The sequence below is a fragment of the Aotus nancymaae genome, unplaced genomic scaffold, assembly GCF_030222135.1.
Source record: "Aotus nancymaae isolate 86718 unplaced genomic scaffold, 86718_ANA_hifiasm-v0.15.2.pri h1tg000046l, whole genome shotgun sequence".
Classification (NCBI taxonomy): domain Eukaryota; kingdom Metazoa; phylum Chordata; class Mammalia; order Primates; family Aotidae; genus Aotus; species Aotus nancymaae.
Genome location: NW_026988460.1, coordinates 14,195,404 through 14,211,535, shown reverse-complemented (window position 1 = coordinate 14,211,535; position 16,132 = coordinate 14,195,404). Strand labels below are relative to the sequence as shown.

Genomic DNA, 16,132 nt, shown 5'->3' with positions numbered 1-16,132 from the left:
TGATTTCAATGTTTAACAGTCAGTAGCGATAAACCCCTTTTCACTCCTTTTGAAAATTTTTGTTTATGTATTTTTCTTGATTATCTTGCTAAGGGGCCTATCAATTTCATTAAACTTTACAAAGATCTAAATTTTAATATTTTTGATTTTCTCTATTGTTTGTTCATCTTATATTTCATTAATTTTCTCTGTTATTCTTTTCCTTTTTTTCTATTTTGGATTTAATTTGCTTGACTTTTTCTAGTTTCTTGTGATGCAAGGTAATGTGATTTTAAATCTTTCTTCTTGTTACTTACTTTTAATAGGGTATTTAAAACTAAAAATTTTTCATGGCATCCCATAATGTTTGCTGTTTATTTTCCTTATCGTTTAAGTCAAAATGTATTCTAATGTTTTTTGTAATTGTTCATTGATTTATAAGTCATTTAGACGAGTGCTGCTTAATTTCCAAATATTTATGAATTTTCCAGGTAACTTTTTATTTTTCTTTTAAAATAATTATAGGCTGGGTACTGTGGCTCATGTCTGCAATCCCAGCACTTTGGGAGGCCACGGTGGATGGATCGCTTGAGCTCAGGAGTTTGAGAACAGCCTAGGCAACATGGCGAAACCCTGTTTCTAAAAAAATTTTAAAAATTAGCCAGGTGTGGTGGCATGTACTTATGGTCCCAGCTACTCAGGAGGCTGAAGTGAGAGGATCACTTGAGCCCAGGAGGCAGAAGTTGCAGTGAGCTGAGATCATGCCACTACACTCCAACCTGGGTGACAGAGCTGGACCCTGTCTCAAATAATAATAATATCACAAGAAATTAAAAACATCATGCAGAGAATTTCTAGGTACCTTCACTCAGTTTCCCCCAATGTTATATAGGCCAGGCATGATGGCTTATGCCTATAATCTCAGTACTTTGGGAGGTCAAGGCAGGAGGCTCACTTGAGGCCAGGAGTTTGACACCCACCTGGGCAACATACAGACCCTGTCTCTATATTTAAAAATTAAAAATAAATACTAAAACATTTTAAGAATGTTATGTAAATAGAATCACATAGTATATAACCTTTGAGATGGACTTTGTTTCACTCAGTATAATTCTCTTGAGATTTATCCAAGTGTTTTATGTATCAATAGTAAGTTTCTCTTTTATCATTGAGTAGATTCCATGATATGGGTGTACCATAATTTGTTTACTTACTCACCCGCTGAAAGACATTTGAATTGTTCTGATTTTGGGCTACTACAGGCAAACCTGCTATGAAAATTTATTTACACATTTTTGTGTGCATATAAGTTTTCTTTTCTCTGAGATAAATGCCCAGGATGCAATTACTAGGTCATTTTATAATGTAGGTTTTAAGAGACTGATAAACTATTTGCCAGCATAGCTCTACCATTTTATATTCCCAATTGCAATGCATGAGAGATCTAGTTTCTCTGCATTCCTACTAGCATTTTGTATTGTCATTATTTTTAATTTTAGATGTTTAAATAGATGTGTAGTGCCAGATATCTTTTAATTACTGATTTCTAATTTATTACTATTTGGTCAGAAGATACACTGTATTAGATTTTAATTTTTTGTTTTTGTTGTTCAGACAGGGTCTCACTTGTTGCCCAGGCTGAGTGTGGTGGTACAATCATGGCCTCAGACTTCCAAGTGGCTGGGACTACAGGCATGTGCTACTGTGCCCAGCTAATTTTGTTGTCTTTTGTAGCGATGGGATCTCATTATATTCCTCAGGCTGGTCTTGAACTCCTGGACTCAAGCAATTCTCCTGCTTCAGCCTCCCAAAGTGCTGGGATTACAGATGTGAGCTACCACTCCCAGCCAGATTTTGATTTTTAACAGTTATTAAAACGTCTTTCATTGCTCAGCATGTAGTCCATCTTAATGAATGCTTTATGTGGGTTCAAATACAAACAAATGCGTATTCTACATTTGTTTAGTATAATATTTTATAAAATCAGTTGAGTCAAGTTGGTTGACAGTGTTGCTCAAATATATATCTCTATTGATCTTTTATCTATTTGTCCTATCAATTACTGAGGCAAGAGTGTTAAAATCACTTCAACTATAATTGCAGATTTGTCTGTTTTTTTTTTGAGACAGGATCTCATTCTGTCACCTAGCCTGGGGTACAATGGTGCAATTATAGCTCACTCTTAACATCAAACTCCTAGGCTCAAGCAATCCTGCCACCTCAGTCTCCCAGGTAGCTGGAACTACAGGCATGTACCACCATTCACAGTTAATGTCTTTTTATGTTTTGTAGACACAGAGTCTCACTGAATTGCTCAGGCTGGTCTTGAACTTCTAGCGTCAAGTAGGATTCTCCCACCTCAGCCTCCCAAAGTACTGGGATTACAGTGTGAGCCACCACACCCAGCCAGTTTGTCCATTTCTGTCAAATTTTGCTTTTGCATTTTGGAACTCTATTCTTAATTGCATACACATGATTGATAGATCCTCTTGATGAGTTTTTCTTTTATCATTAATATTTTTCCTCTCTATCTCTAGTGATATAATTATTTTGAAGTCTATCTTAATATAACTATACCTGCTTTTTTATACTTAATGTTTGTGCGGTATATTTTATCTACCCTTGTGCTTTCAGACTATGTCTTTTTATATTGTATTTATTTTACTTTGTTTTTTAGAGACAGGGTCTTACTCTGTTGCCCAAGCTGGAGTGCAGCAGTGAGATCACAGCTCACTGTAACTTTGAACTCCTGGCCTCAAGCAATCCTCCTGCCTTAGCCTCACAAGTAGTGGGACTTCAGGCAGGCCTCATCACTCCTGTTTAATTTTTAATTTTTTTGTAGAAATGGGGGTCTTGCTATGTTGCCTAGGCTGGTCTCAAACTCCTGGCCTCAAGCAGTTCTCCTGCCTTGACCTCAAAGTGCTGAGATTACAGGCATGAGCCACTGTGCCTGGCCTTAAACTATGTCCTTATAATTTTGTACTTGTCAATAGCATATTGTTGGATCTTGCTTTTATATCAATCTGACAATCTCTGCCTTTTAATTGAAGTGTTTAATATGTTTATATTTGATATAATTACTAATCTGAGTTAATTCTCCCATCTTGGTATCTGTTTTCTACTTATCCCTTTTATTCTTTGTTTCTGTTTCTATTTTCTTGCCTCATTTTTGGTATACTGCATTCTTTTTAATTAATTTTTTTTTTTTTTTTTTTTGAAATGGGGTTGAGCTATGTTGCCCAGGCTGATGTTGAACTCCTGGCCTCAAGTGATACTCCCACCTCAGCTTCCCAAAGTCTTGGGATTACAGGTGTGAGCCACTGTACCCAGCCCATATTGCCTTTTTTTTTTTTTTTTTTTTTTGAGACAGAGTCTCACTGTTGCCTAGGCTAGAGTACAGCGGCACAGTCTCTGCTCACTGCAACCTCCACCTCCCGGTTTCAAGCAATTCACATGCCTCAGCCTTCCCAGTAGCTGGGATTACAGGTATGTGCCACCACACCCAGCTAATTTTTCCTATTTGTATTAGAGATGGGGGTTTCACTGTGTTGTCCAGGCTGGTCTCGAACTCCTGGCCTCAAGTGATCTGCCCACCTCAACCTTCCGAAGTGCTGGGATTGCAGGCATGAGCCACATCTGGCCCCATATTGCATTTTTTAATCATTCCATTTTATCTCTTGTTTTTTTTTAATCGTTTAAATTATTTTTATTTCCAGAAAACTCTACAGTGTACATTTTACCCCATTCAGTTTCAAGTTCTTTAGCCTTTGCTTTTTCGAGGCTTGGCGATGCGAGCCACAGACTTGGGACCCAGGACGTTGCCACCCCATTGGCGGCGGATCTCATCATATCTCTCACTGTAATTTATCCTGATAGCTTCCACCAGCTTAGCCAAAGCGCCTTTGTCTTCCGCATTAACCTGGGTGAATGCGACAGTGGTGCAGGTCTTCCTGTGGACTAGACGTCCCAGTCTTGCCTTCCCCTTGATAATACAGTAAGGGACTCCCATTTTCCGACACAGGGCAGGCAAGAAGACAACCAGCTCAACGGGATCCGTGTCATGGGCAGTCACCACCAGCTGAGCCTTCTTGTTCTCCACCAAGGCAGTGACGGTGTTAACTCCTGCTCGAAGGACAGGTGGTCTCTTAGTGGGGACGTCCCCTTTGCCAGCAGCTTTCTTCTCGGCCCGAGCCAACAGCCTCTGCTGCTTCTCTTGTTGCGTTTCAGGCCGATACTTCTGGGCCAGCTTTAGCAGCTCAATAGCTGTTTGGCGGTCCAGGGCCTGGGTGAACTGGTTAATGGCAGGAGGCACTTTCAGCCTCTTATAAAGGATGGCTCTCTGCCGCTGCAACCTGATACAGCGGGGTCATTTCACGAACCGGGTGAGGTCTCTTTTCGGTTGGATGTCCTGTCCAATGCCAAAATTCTTCAGCCTTTTCTCCAACACGGGATTCGCCACTTTCTTGGTCTCCTGCTTCTTCATGACAGCAGGGGCCGGAGCCACCTTCTTCCCCTGGGCCTTCTTTCCTTTCGGCATCTTGGGCGGCGGGAAGAAGCTGTGTCTTGTTTTTAGCTATGTTTCTTCATGGTTTCTGAGTGGCTGTTCTGGAACAGTAGTTCTTTTTTTTGGTTTTGTCTTTTTTTTTTTTTTTTTTTTAGAGCAGTGGTTCTTAAACTTTATGTACATTAGAAACACCTAGTGCTTTTATTAAAACATGGATTTCTGGGCCATACTCAGCTCCTTATTTAGTAGGTCCATGATACTGCTCAAAAATATGCATTTCTACTAAGTTCTCAGATGATGCTGGTGATATATATCTGGTAACTACACTTTGAGAACCACTGCTCTAGAAATTATTCTCTGTATTTACCGTCAAATAGGACACTAAAAAAATATTATTATACAACTTCACAGATAGTGCAAGAACTTTATAACAGTATAATTCTATTTCTTCCCCCACCAACCCGCTTATCTGACATTTTACTCTATTCTCAAATATGTAATAAACCTCACAATATGTTGGGTTTTTTTTTTTTTTTTTGCTTTAAACAGTCAATTGTCTTTTCAAATATTATATTCACACACATAGATAAATAGACATAGAGATGTAAAAATATTTCTTTGTAAAAGGCCTTTAACATTTATCTTTTTTTTTTTTTTTTTTTTTTTTTTTGAGATGAAGTTTTGCTCTTGTTGCTCAGGCTGGAGTGCAGTGGCATAATCACAGCTCACCACAACCTCTACCTCCCAGGTTCAAGCAGGTCTCCTGTCTCAGCTTCCCAAATGGCTGGGATTACAGGCATGCGCCACCATGCCTGGCTAATTTTTGTATTTTTCGTAGAGACAGGGTTTCTTCATGTTGGCCAGTCTGGTCTCAAACTCCTGACCTCAGGTCAACTACCCACCTCAGCCTCCTAAAGTTCTGGGATTACAGGTGTGAGCCACTGAGCCCAGCCTTTTTTTTTTTTTTTTTTTTTAGATAGAGTCTCTCTCTGTCACCCAGGCTGGAATGCAGTGGCATGATCTCAGCTCACTGCAAACTCCACCTCCTGGGTTCAAGTGATTCTCCTGCCTTAGCTCCCTGGATAAGCTGGGATTACAGGCACACACTACCATGCCCAGCTAATTTTTATATTTTTAGTAGAGATGGGGTTTCACCATGTTGGCCAGACTGGTCTTGAACTCATGACCCCAAGTGATCTGCCTGCCTTGGCCTCCCAAAATGTTGGGATTACAGGTGTGAGCCACCACGCCTGGCTCTGACCATTTTTTAAAACCCTTTCTGGGAGTCTTAAATTCTTCCTACATATCTGGGTTTCCTTCTGCTATTTTTTCTGTTCAGTCTGAAAAACTTACGTCAGCTTTTCCTGTAGCATGGGTCCACTGGAGATAAATTTTCCCAGTTTTTACCTGTCTGAAAATGACTTTATTTCATCTTCATTTTTAAATGTGTATATTTAAAATGAAGGATATAGAATTCTGGTTTGACAATGTTTTTCTTTCAGCCCTTTAAAGGTGTTCTATTGTCTCTGGTCTTCATTGATTCCAGTGAAAAGTCATCTGTTATTTGTATCATTATTCCCTTATATTTATGTCTTTTTTCCCCTTTGATTGCTTTCCAGATTTACCACTTATCCCTGCTTTTCAGCAGTTTGGCTATAATTTGTTTAGGTGCTGCTTTTTCCATATTTATTCTCCTTGTGGGCGTGTTAAGGTTCTTGGTTCTCCTCCCACCCCCAAACCTCCCCTGACACACAACATGGATGTAGAACTACTTGGTTCTATGAGTTGATATCTTTAATCAATTTTGGTAACTCTTGACCAATAAAGCTTTAATGATTTCTTCTGCCATGCTGTCCCTGTTCTCTTATTTTTGGGATTCCATTTGCACATATGTTGGGTTGTTTGAAATTAACCCAAATACTGTCAGATGCTCAGTTTCCTCTGCTGTTGAGTCTGCTACTAAGCTGCTACTAATGAATTTATTTTTGATATTGTGTTTTTCATTTTTAGCATTTCCATATGGTTCTTTTTTTCTAGTTTCCACCACTTTTTTGAAATTCCCCATCTCTTCATGAATGTTGTCCTCTTTTCCATGAGGTCCTTTAACATTTTTATATTATAGATATTTTTAATTTTAATATCTCAGTCTGATAATTTAAACTTTTAAGCTAGCTCTGGATCTGATTCTATTGATTCTTTTCTATCTTAACCATGAGACATATTTTCTTGCTTTTTCACAGATCTTGAAATTTTTTATTGCATATTGAATTCTTTGCATAAAAAAATAGAATGCATACAAAATAAATCATATTTACCTTCAAAAAAAGAAAAGAGCAAGCCCCTTCTGCAAGGAGCTGAGTCTGTGTGATCGGTAATTGATCTGGGTCTGGGCATTGTTGTAGCTTTAGTTTAATTCAGTTCACAACTGTTCTCAACGTTTTGAGGGTAGGATTAGGACTTTATCTTCAGCAGAGCTGGTAAGATTCTTGAGATAGGACTGTATTTCAAAAGTGAGCTGACAGGCTTCAGAACTGTGGGAGATCACAGCCTGCTTTACAGCCCAGCTGATAGCTCTTTGATTTCTCCTTGCCCTTTGCCCCCCTGCCTTCTGTATCTCTGGATAACTCTTTCAGCCCTTTTGCTCCTCACTGGCCCCAGCAACCTCCTAGACTCTATAAAGACCCGAAATGTCCACAGGAGTTTCCCCTAGCCCTTCTTTCCTGCCCCTAGCTTTGACGAACTATTCCCAGCATGATGTGAGGACTCCCAGGAAAGAGGAGGCAGGCAGGTGCAGACTCCCTCTGTGGCTGGGGCTCCTCCGCCCACAGGCAGCCATTCCAAGCTTGTTAAAATTGCAGCTGACTTCTCATCCCTGCTGTTCACAGACTCATCTTCCTTCTGCCATTCCCCTAGAGGTGACAATGACCATGAGTCTCTCCTCTCCTATGCAGAGCTTGTCACTTTTTCGAGTTTGGTTCATTTTGGTTTCTTTGTACCCTCAGTTCTCTGATAGGTTTTAAAAATCAATGATTATTTTGAGCATACATGTTGTGTTTTGGTTGTTAGGGTGAGAATAGTCTCATGTAACTCTATACATCTGGTAGAAATCCCCCAGGTAACTGCCTCTTAGTAGCAAAGAAAAGGTATGCAGGAATTAGAGGAAGCAATCAGTCACATAGGAATTGAAAATTTTAAAGCTGAAACTAGTGGAGAGATTTAAAAAAAATAGAGGATGGCAAAGGTTTACGTCATAGTCTATCAAGTGCTGAAGTGCTAAACATACACACACACACACACACACACACACACACTTGCCCAAAGACTAAGGCAAAGAAGAGATGATCTGTGCACCTTGCAAATGACATTTATTTTCTGAGATTGAATAGAATGCATAGTGCACTAAAATGTGTTGTCTTTTATTTGGGTGATTGCCCACTTCCTACTCTGTCTCTTAGGGTAGTGAGTCTCACCTTTTATTCTGCATCTGAATCATCACCTGGGCATCTTGTTAAAATTCACATTCTCTCTTAGTAGGCCTGGGGTGGGCTTGAGATTCTATATACATTTCTAACAGTTAAATAATGCTAATTGTATATGACCAGCAAGGTCCTAGAGTATGTACACCTTTATTTTTGGGTAGTTCATAGCAATGGAACTTAATCATTTGTGCTAAGGTGAGTTTACAGTATAAAGTAACAGAAAAGATTTAAACTGAATTAACTAAACAAAATCAACAATCCAAAACTCTCAAGAAGTAGCTAGAATGTGGCTTATAGTCATGCAAAGTGCAGAGAAAAGTGACATTTCAGTGTTGAGGAAATCTAGTGAGAGGCAAACCTATAATTCATCAAACTGGCTTCTCTGGGGGTGGTTTAAGTTTTTGTTGAAGCGGGTAACTGCCATTCTGGGAGCTGGGGCTGGAGCTGGCATTCACTGCCATTCAGAACCAGGCCTTTGACAGCTCTGCTCTCTCACATCTGCCTGAGGGCATCAAGCACCAGTTCAGTAGGGAAGGAAGGTTGGGGAGTGGCTCTGGGGAGAGAGGTTGGGTAACATTAGGGAGATGCCAAAAATCTGGCTATTCAAGACAGTGTTCACAGCACCAACAATTGCAGAAAGCATTCATTGAATGGTTATAAATTAGCAGCTGAATCCCACTATCCTCTTTTTCAACTGCCAAATATGTTTGTTTTTCACCGAAGAGACATAGTGGTTAGAATTTTGTAATCGTGATATTAGCTATTGGTCCCACATTCATCACAGAACTAATTAATTCGTCCGTAGAAAATAAATTCCCCATCATTTTCTGGGCTTAGCTAGGCAGTACAAATTTCAAACAGAGGTGACTAGGGCACAGGTCACCTTGTTAGAAAAAAGGCAGGGAAAAATCTGGGAAATGATTACAAATCCACCAAAGGTAAAGATTTAATTTAATAAAATTTTACCACTCAAAGAAACACAGAGGGAAGTAAAGTTTTAGTGACGTTTAATTAAAGAAAATTTTAAAGATTGAATTCATTTATTTAATCAAAAACCATTACTGAGGGTTTTCTGTCTACCAAACATGCTATATGAACAAAATTTTCATGATTGTACTCTCATGGATCTTGCAATATTATTACTTTGAAGCATGTGAGTAACTTGAACTAGGCTAACAGGTTATTGTTTGCTATTCCCATAGGGCAACTGTTTATTGAATAGACAGGAATTCTTCAACATTATCGTGTTCTCTGCATACAAACAAGGACATTTTAACTGGAAAATAATGGGTTCTTTTAAGTCCTTATACCAAATTTTACTTAGCATACCTGAGTATATCAGTCATTATTGGCACTATTAGTTTTCTTATTTTCTCTCTCTCTCTATTTTTTTGAGACAGTCTCTGTTGCCCGGGCTGGAGTGCAGTGGTGCAATCTCAGCTCACTGCAACCTCTGCCTCCTGGGTTTAAGCAATTCTTATGCCTCAGCCTCCTGAGTAGCTGAGATTACAGGTGCGTGCCACCACACCCAGCTAATTTTTGTATTTTTAGTAGAGACAGGATTTCACTGTGTTGGCCAGGCTGGTCTCAAACTCTTGACCTCAAGTGATCATCCCACCTCGACCTCCTAAAGTGCTGGGATTACAGGCATGAACCACTGTGCCCAGCCACTATTAGTTTTCTTGAGCACAGCATCCCTTTCTTACTTAAAGGCTGTTTGCTCAGCTGTAAAATGGGCTAACAATGGTATCTACTCCCTAGCATCATTGTGAGGATGAGATTAAATTATCTGTTTAAAATACTTATCACAGTGCCTAGCATATGGTGATGCCTTAATTAAGGTTTGTTAATATTTATATTTATTAGTAGAATGTCATTAATTGCTTAGCATACCTGAGTATAGTCACATAGATGTAATGTGCACATCAGTAGCACAACCAGAATTTTCTCTGTAGAATGTGCTAATGGTGAACTAAGGTTCTAAGACTGAATGGTTCTTGTTGATTGTTTTTTGCTACCAGCAGCAAAGAAACAATTCAGGAATCAGGAACTTTTTGTCCAGCAAAAGGCAAAAATTGACCTTCCCCAGCATGGTGAAGTTGCTCAGAATAACCTAATATCTTTTTTTTTGTTTGTTTTTTAACAAACAAAGACAATTTAAGTTTTAGTTTTTACCATAAAAAGGAATGAGTTAATGGCATTCACAGCAACATGCATGAGATTGGAGACCATCACTCTAAATGAACTCAGGAAGGGAAAACCAAACATTGTATCTTCTCACTAGTAAGTGGGAGCTAAGCTATGAGGATGCAAAGGCCTAAGAACAGCACAATGGACTTTGAAGACTCAGGAGGAAAGGGTGGGAAGGGGGTGCGGGATAAAAGGCTACAAATTGGGTTCAGTGTATACTGCTTAGGTGCTGGGTCCACCAAAATCTCACAAATCATCACTAAAGAACTTACTCATATAACCAAATATCACTTGCTCCCCAAAAACCTATGGAAATAAAATATTTAAAAACAAACAAGCTATGCCCCGACCACCTTGGGCACATGTCCTCTGGAGATGTTCACAACTTTGTGGATTTGTCTACCTGGTGCTAAAACTTGAACAATTCAAACAACTGGCCAGTATTTTTTTAAAAAGCTATTTGACAGATAAGCCTGGTTGGTTAAGACTTATGAACTCACAGCCAGCTGTGCATATGGACTTTGCCTGGATGTATCTTTCAGTACGGTTTAGCAATAATAAAGATTTGTGATAAGAGTACCAAAGAAAAATAGACAAGTTGTATTTAACAAAGCTCCATGTCATAATGGCTTAACAAATATAGTGTGAACTCCTGGCAAATGGACACTTAAAAAAGTTATCCAGAACTGCTCAGATTATAAAATGTAACTCTTGATTGCTACAGGAGATTGCATATTCATTCATTCATTCAACAAAGACTTAAGTGCTGTACTAGTTAGCTCCAGGTGCCATAGCAAAATGCAATAGATGGCATGGCTTAAACAAAAGGAATTTATTTTCTCACTGGAGGCTGAAAGTTGAGATCAGGGCACCAGCATGGTTGGGTTCTGGTGTGGGCAGTCTTCCTGGCTTGCAGTCAGCTGCCTTCTCCTTGTGTTCTCACAATCAGAGGAACACTCTGGTGTCACTAATGCCATGATGAGGAGCCCTCCCTCAGGACTTCCCCTAAATCTAGTCACTTCCCAAACGTCCCATCTTCAGACACCATCACATCAGGGGTTGGGGCTTCAATATTAGAATTTGTGGGAGGACACAAATCCATAGTAAATGCCTTCCTGTGCTTGGCATTGTGTACTGGAAAAATAAATCCAGTCTCTATGCTCCTGGAGGGGAGAAACAGACAACACATGAATAAATAAAATCAATTTCTGAACATGATGGCTGTCATGAGGGAAATAAACGAGGTAGTGAGATAGATAACGGGACAGGAGGTGAGGAGGACACAAGGCCCTTCTGATGATGGAACACTTAGGCTGAGACCCAAGGAATGAAAGGAGCAAGCCAGGAAAGCCAGGACTGGGGCATTCCAGGAGGAAGGACAGCAAGGACAAAGCCTCTGAGGTGGGAGATGGCGTGGCATGTTCTCAGACCAGATACAAGACCAGTGTAATTTGAGGGTCATGATCGTAGGGCTAGTGACACAGACGAGATTGTAGTGGTAGCCAAGGGCTGAATTATCTGCAGGTTTGTTAATAAAACCTGGGTGGTTTTTGGTACATTGGCACTTGTTATAAGTTAAACTCAATTGCCTTCAGTACTCCACAATGTGTGTTGATCATCTCACTCAATTCACTTTACCTACAGGAATATCCTTTGAAACCAAGACACTTAACTACCTATGGTCATTCAGGAAGACCCAAGAAGGGGAAGATAGCATCCCCAGCATGGGAGAAGTTAAACCAAGTTAATTCATTACCTGGAGCAGGTTTTCATTATTACATTAACAATGAATTTGTAGACCACCTGACATAACACTGAAATCAGCTGGGGACGACCAGCCATGCACCATGCTGTGATCAACTAAAAACAGAGCCTTTTGGACTGGAGACTTGACCCTCAAGAGAGAGGACTCAGTGTGACTCACTAGAACTGAGGCAGTAAATTAGCCCACATGGTGATGAAAACCCACGCTGTTTGCCTCCTTCTATAACCAAGCCAACCCAAACCCAACAGACGTTTCCCACTCCTCATCCAGTACAAAAGAGCTTTCGTCCTGGCGGGACTTGAGGAGGTCTTTGTATACAGCCCTGATGTTATGCCAACAGCATCTTGGAAAAGTACAAAATATTTGCTTCATGGAGCTTTTGGTAAGTTTAATGTTCTCCCCCAATGTCACTGAGTGTTTAGGAGTAGAATCGAAGGTTCTCTTCACCCAGAAAGAAACTGTAAGTCCTCTCCTCTGCTTTTGTGTGTTATAGTGAAAGGGTTCCAAAAGAGCATGCAAAGATAAAAGCATGAACAGCGTGGAAAATTAGCAGCTTTTGAGCTCCAGTGTCTACAGTTTGGAGGGTAAGGTTCACCCTCCAACCTGCATCCATCTATGAGGACACATGGATCCTCACAGATGCAACCACTTGATTATAGAAACTATTGAATGTATTACAGATATCTTATGTGCTGATTGAAATGTTCTGTCATCGAGGGAAAATAGATATCATTATTTAAAATGGTCTAGTCTAATGAAATCCAAATACCGAAAAGAGATGGAATCTTTTAAAATGTGTAAGAGGCAAGACAAATCGATAATTTCATGGATTAGTGCAGGCATAGTCTCCATTTATACCAGCAAGTCAGATGAGGTCCTGAGAAACACAGAAAGATTTTTTTTTTTCAGCTTTCTGGATCTGGAATGTTAAATTTCTGATGCCAATTCTCAGGAAACCAAATGACTGCCCAGGAAATTTATAGATATTTGGTAAATACAGTAGCCATTTTAATTCTGGAAATATCCCCTTTCAGCTTTTTAATTCTTTAACTGGACTGTAATATAGAACAATGGTATTTTAATATCAGTTGCTTGTAATACTTTAATTAGATTGATGACCAAACAAATGAAGCTTTGTTCATTATCTAATATTTCAGCATGCCATCCGAATGGGCATGGTTATCATGCCAATGTAGTATTTTAAAACCGCATATTTCACTACATTTATTTAGATTGAGTTTACCCTGAAGTGTTTTCACTTAAGGAGTGGAGTGCCGAAGAGTTAAAGAGACACTGAACTCATGAGTATATTAAGTGCCCCTGAGTATCTGTCATTAGTATAGGGGCGTCCTAGGAAGAGAATACAGTCTTGGGTTCTTAGTTTCTCTTTCTGGTTGAGCCAATAAAGCCCCTTCCTCATGCCTCTTTTATCCTTATCACTAGAGACAGAAACTAAAAACCATGGCTTCAGACTGCCAAAATCTAAAACAAACAAAACAGAACAACAACGACAAAATACTGCAGGCTGGATAAGCTTGCAACCCTTCAAGATGATTGTTTTCATGGATTTAAAAAAAACTGGATAGCACTTTGGGAGGCAGAGGAGGGTGGATCACCTGAGGTCAGGGGTTTGCGATTAGCCTGGGAAACATGGTGAAACCCCACCTCTACTAAAAATACAAAAGTTAGCCGGGTGTGGTGGTGCACACCTGTGATCTGAGCTACTTGGGAGGCTGAGGCAGGAGAATCGCTTGAACGCAGGAGGTGGAGGTTGCAGTGAGCCGAGATCGTGCCACTGCACTCCAGCCTGCGCAACGGAGTGAGACTCCATCTCAAACAAAACAAAGAAACTGGAAGAAATAAAATGGATGAGGGAAAGAGAGTTTGCAGCATGTACACGCTTTCTTGAACAGTTTTTTCTCAGGCGTTTTGCCCCACCCAGCTTTAGTCATTAGCTCTAAGATCAAACAGGACTTTATGTTGGGAGGGACATTAATGAGGAGACTGTACAAATGGAAAAACCCAAAGATCTAAGCAGAACATCCGGCTCAGAGGAGAGACTGCAAGGAGAGGTCAGTTCTCGCCATAGTGCAAAGGAACAATTTAAAAAGAGAAAGAGATGTCAGGGACCTCTCTGATTCATATTTGTTAATTCTGTGATGCTTTTCCTGGCTCCTCTTCCATTCATTTATTCATTCACTCATTCATTCAACTTACTGAGTGCCAGACATTGTCCTAGTCATTAGGGAATCCTTTATTGACTTTCTTTTAATCTCTGTTGTTTTCAAGAATGAAAGGGGCAGGCTGAGTGGCTCATGCCTGTAATCTCAGCACTTTGGGAGATCACTTGAGGCCGGGAGTTCAAGACCAGCCTGACCAACATGGTGAAACCCCTTCTCTACTAAAAATATAAAAATTAGCCAGACGTGGTGGCACCCACCTGTAATCCCAGCTACTGGGGAGGCTGAAACATGAGAATCACTTAAACCCAGGAGGCAGAGGCTGCAGTGAGCTGAGATTGCACCCACTGCACTCTAGCCTGGGTGATAGAGCAAGACTCCATCTCAAAAAAAAAAAAAAAAGAAGGAAAGGAAATTGAGCAACTAGCAACTTTTTCTGGTGGGTGGAACAGACTCATTCTATTTGGATTTCCTTTCCCTGAACCAGTCTGAAGGGGCAGCCTGGCCCTGCTCCAAGCACCAACTGGGTTCCCGTGCCCTTGGCCAGACCTCCATAGGAGGTTCCGCCTAGGGGCCAGGGCCAGGAAAGGCCTCCACAACTCTGAAGTTGAGCCAGAATCATGACAAAATAGGGAAAAAGAAGATTCAGAAATTTTTGTTGTCATCTTCAAAATGATTACCCCTCTCTTACCCCTTCCTTGTTTGTAGAGTACTGAGTGAAAAAACAAAACAAATAAACAAAAACAGAATCAAAGTGATTACCCCTGACTAGATACTGGCAATGGGGAGTGGCCACAGAACATTTCCCAAATTGGGTTTATGGAATATTTGTTTCAGTGATGTTATTAGGAATTCATTTTGGTCTGGGCCTAGGATGAGGCCAAGTGACCTGGGTGCAAAATTTAAGGAGACCCTCAGTCCCAGGGTTGCACTAGGGTTTTCATGGAAGTAGATGCTTCTTTTTTTTTTTTTTTTTTTTTTTTTTTTTTTTGAGACGGAGTTTTGCTCTTGAGACCCAGGCTGGAGCGCAATGGCGCGATCTCGGCTCACCGCAATCTCCGCTTCCTGGGTTCAGGCAATTCTCCTGCCTCAGCCTCCTGAGTAGCTGGGATTACAGGCACGCGCCACTGTGCCCAGCTAATTTTTTGTATTAGTAGAGACGGGGTTTCACCATGTTGACCAGGATGGTCTCGATCTCTCGACCTCGTGATCCACCCGCCTCGGCAGTAGATGCTTCTTAAATTTTGCACCCTAGCTACCTCCTTTACCTTATTCTAGTTTTTTTTTTTTTTTTTTTTTTTTTTTTTTGAGACAGAGTCTCACTGTCACCCAGGTTGAAATGCAATGGCACGACCTCAGCTCACTGCAACCTCCGCCTCCCTGGTTCAAATGATTATCCTGCCTCAACCTCCCTAGTAGCTGGGACTACTGGCATGTACCACCATACCTGGCTAATTTTTTGTATTTTTAGTAGATATGGGGTTTCACTATGTTGGCCAGGCTGGTCTTGAACTTCTTACTTCAGGTGATCCACCCGACTCCGCCTCCCAAAGTGCTGGGATTACAGGCATGAGCCACCTGCAATTCTTTACTTTCTCCACTCCCACCCTGAGGTGTCCACTGTCAGATACATTTGGAAAATATTGCTTAACATGTACAGTATATTCTTCAAACTACCTACAGCTTCTGGTTTATACACAGTGCATACCAGTCTGTTAAAGGCTCTGAGAATTCCTGCAGTAAAGAAATCATATCTAACCCTGCATTGCTTAAAGGTACTGGACGGTGGAATTCTTTCTTCTCTTTAAAGAAATACTTATTAACATCTCATGGGACATCCAGGGATGCTGGTTAAGAAATACTTTGAATGGTTGTGTATGGAATGTACTCTTATTTTGAAAAGTTTTCCTTGCTCAATAATAGCTACTTTCTATTCTGGATGTAGATTACTTTGTAAGTTTCATTAAGCTCTTCAGCACCTGAGAAAGGATTAGAATGTTTATTCACACCCTCCAAATTCCAGTTTATCAGTTCA

The 16,132-nt window shown here is 40.4% G+C and overlaps 1 long non-coding RNA gene across 2 annotated transcripts in view; it reads left to right on the top strand.

Annotated features, from left to right (window-relative positions):
* The window catches only part of LOC135268872 (uncharacterized), a 76,789-nt gene that overhangs the window by 7,790 nt on the left and 52,867 nt on the right, over positions 1 to 16,132 (top strand). For both annotated transcript variants that reach the window (XR_010337224.1, XR_010337223.1), the window contains exon 3: positions 11,797 to 12,299. This is a non-coding gene — a long non-coding RNA (uncharacterized LOC135268872). The remainder of the gene's footprint in view (positions 1 to 11,796; positions 12,300 to 16,132) is intronic.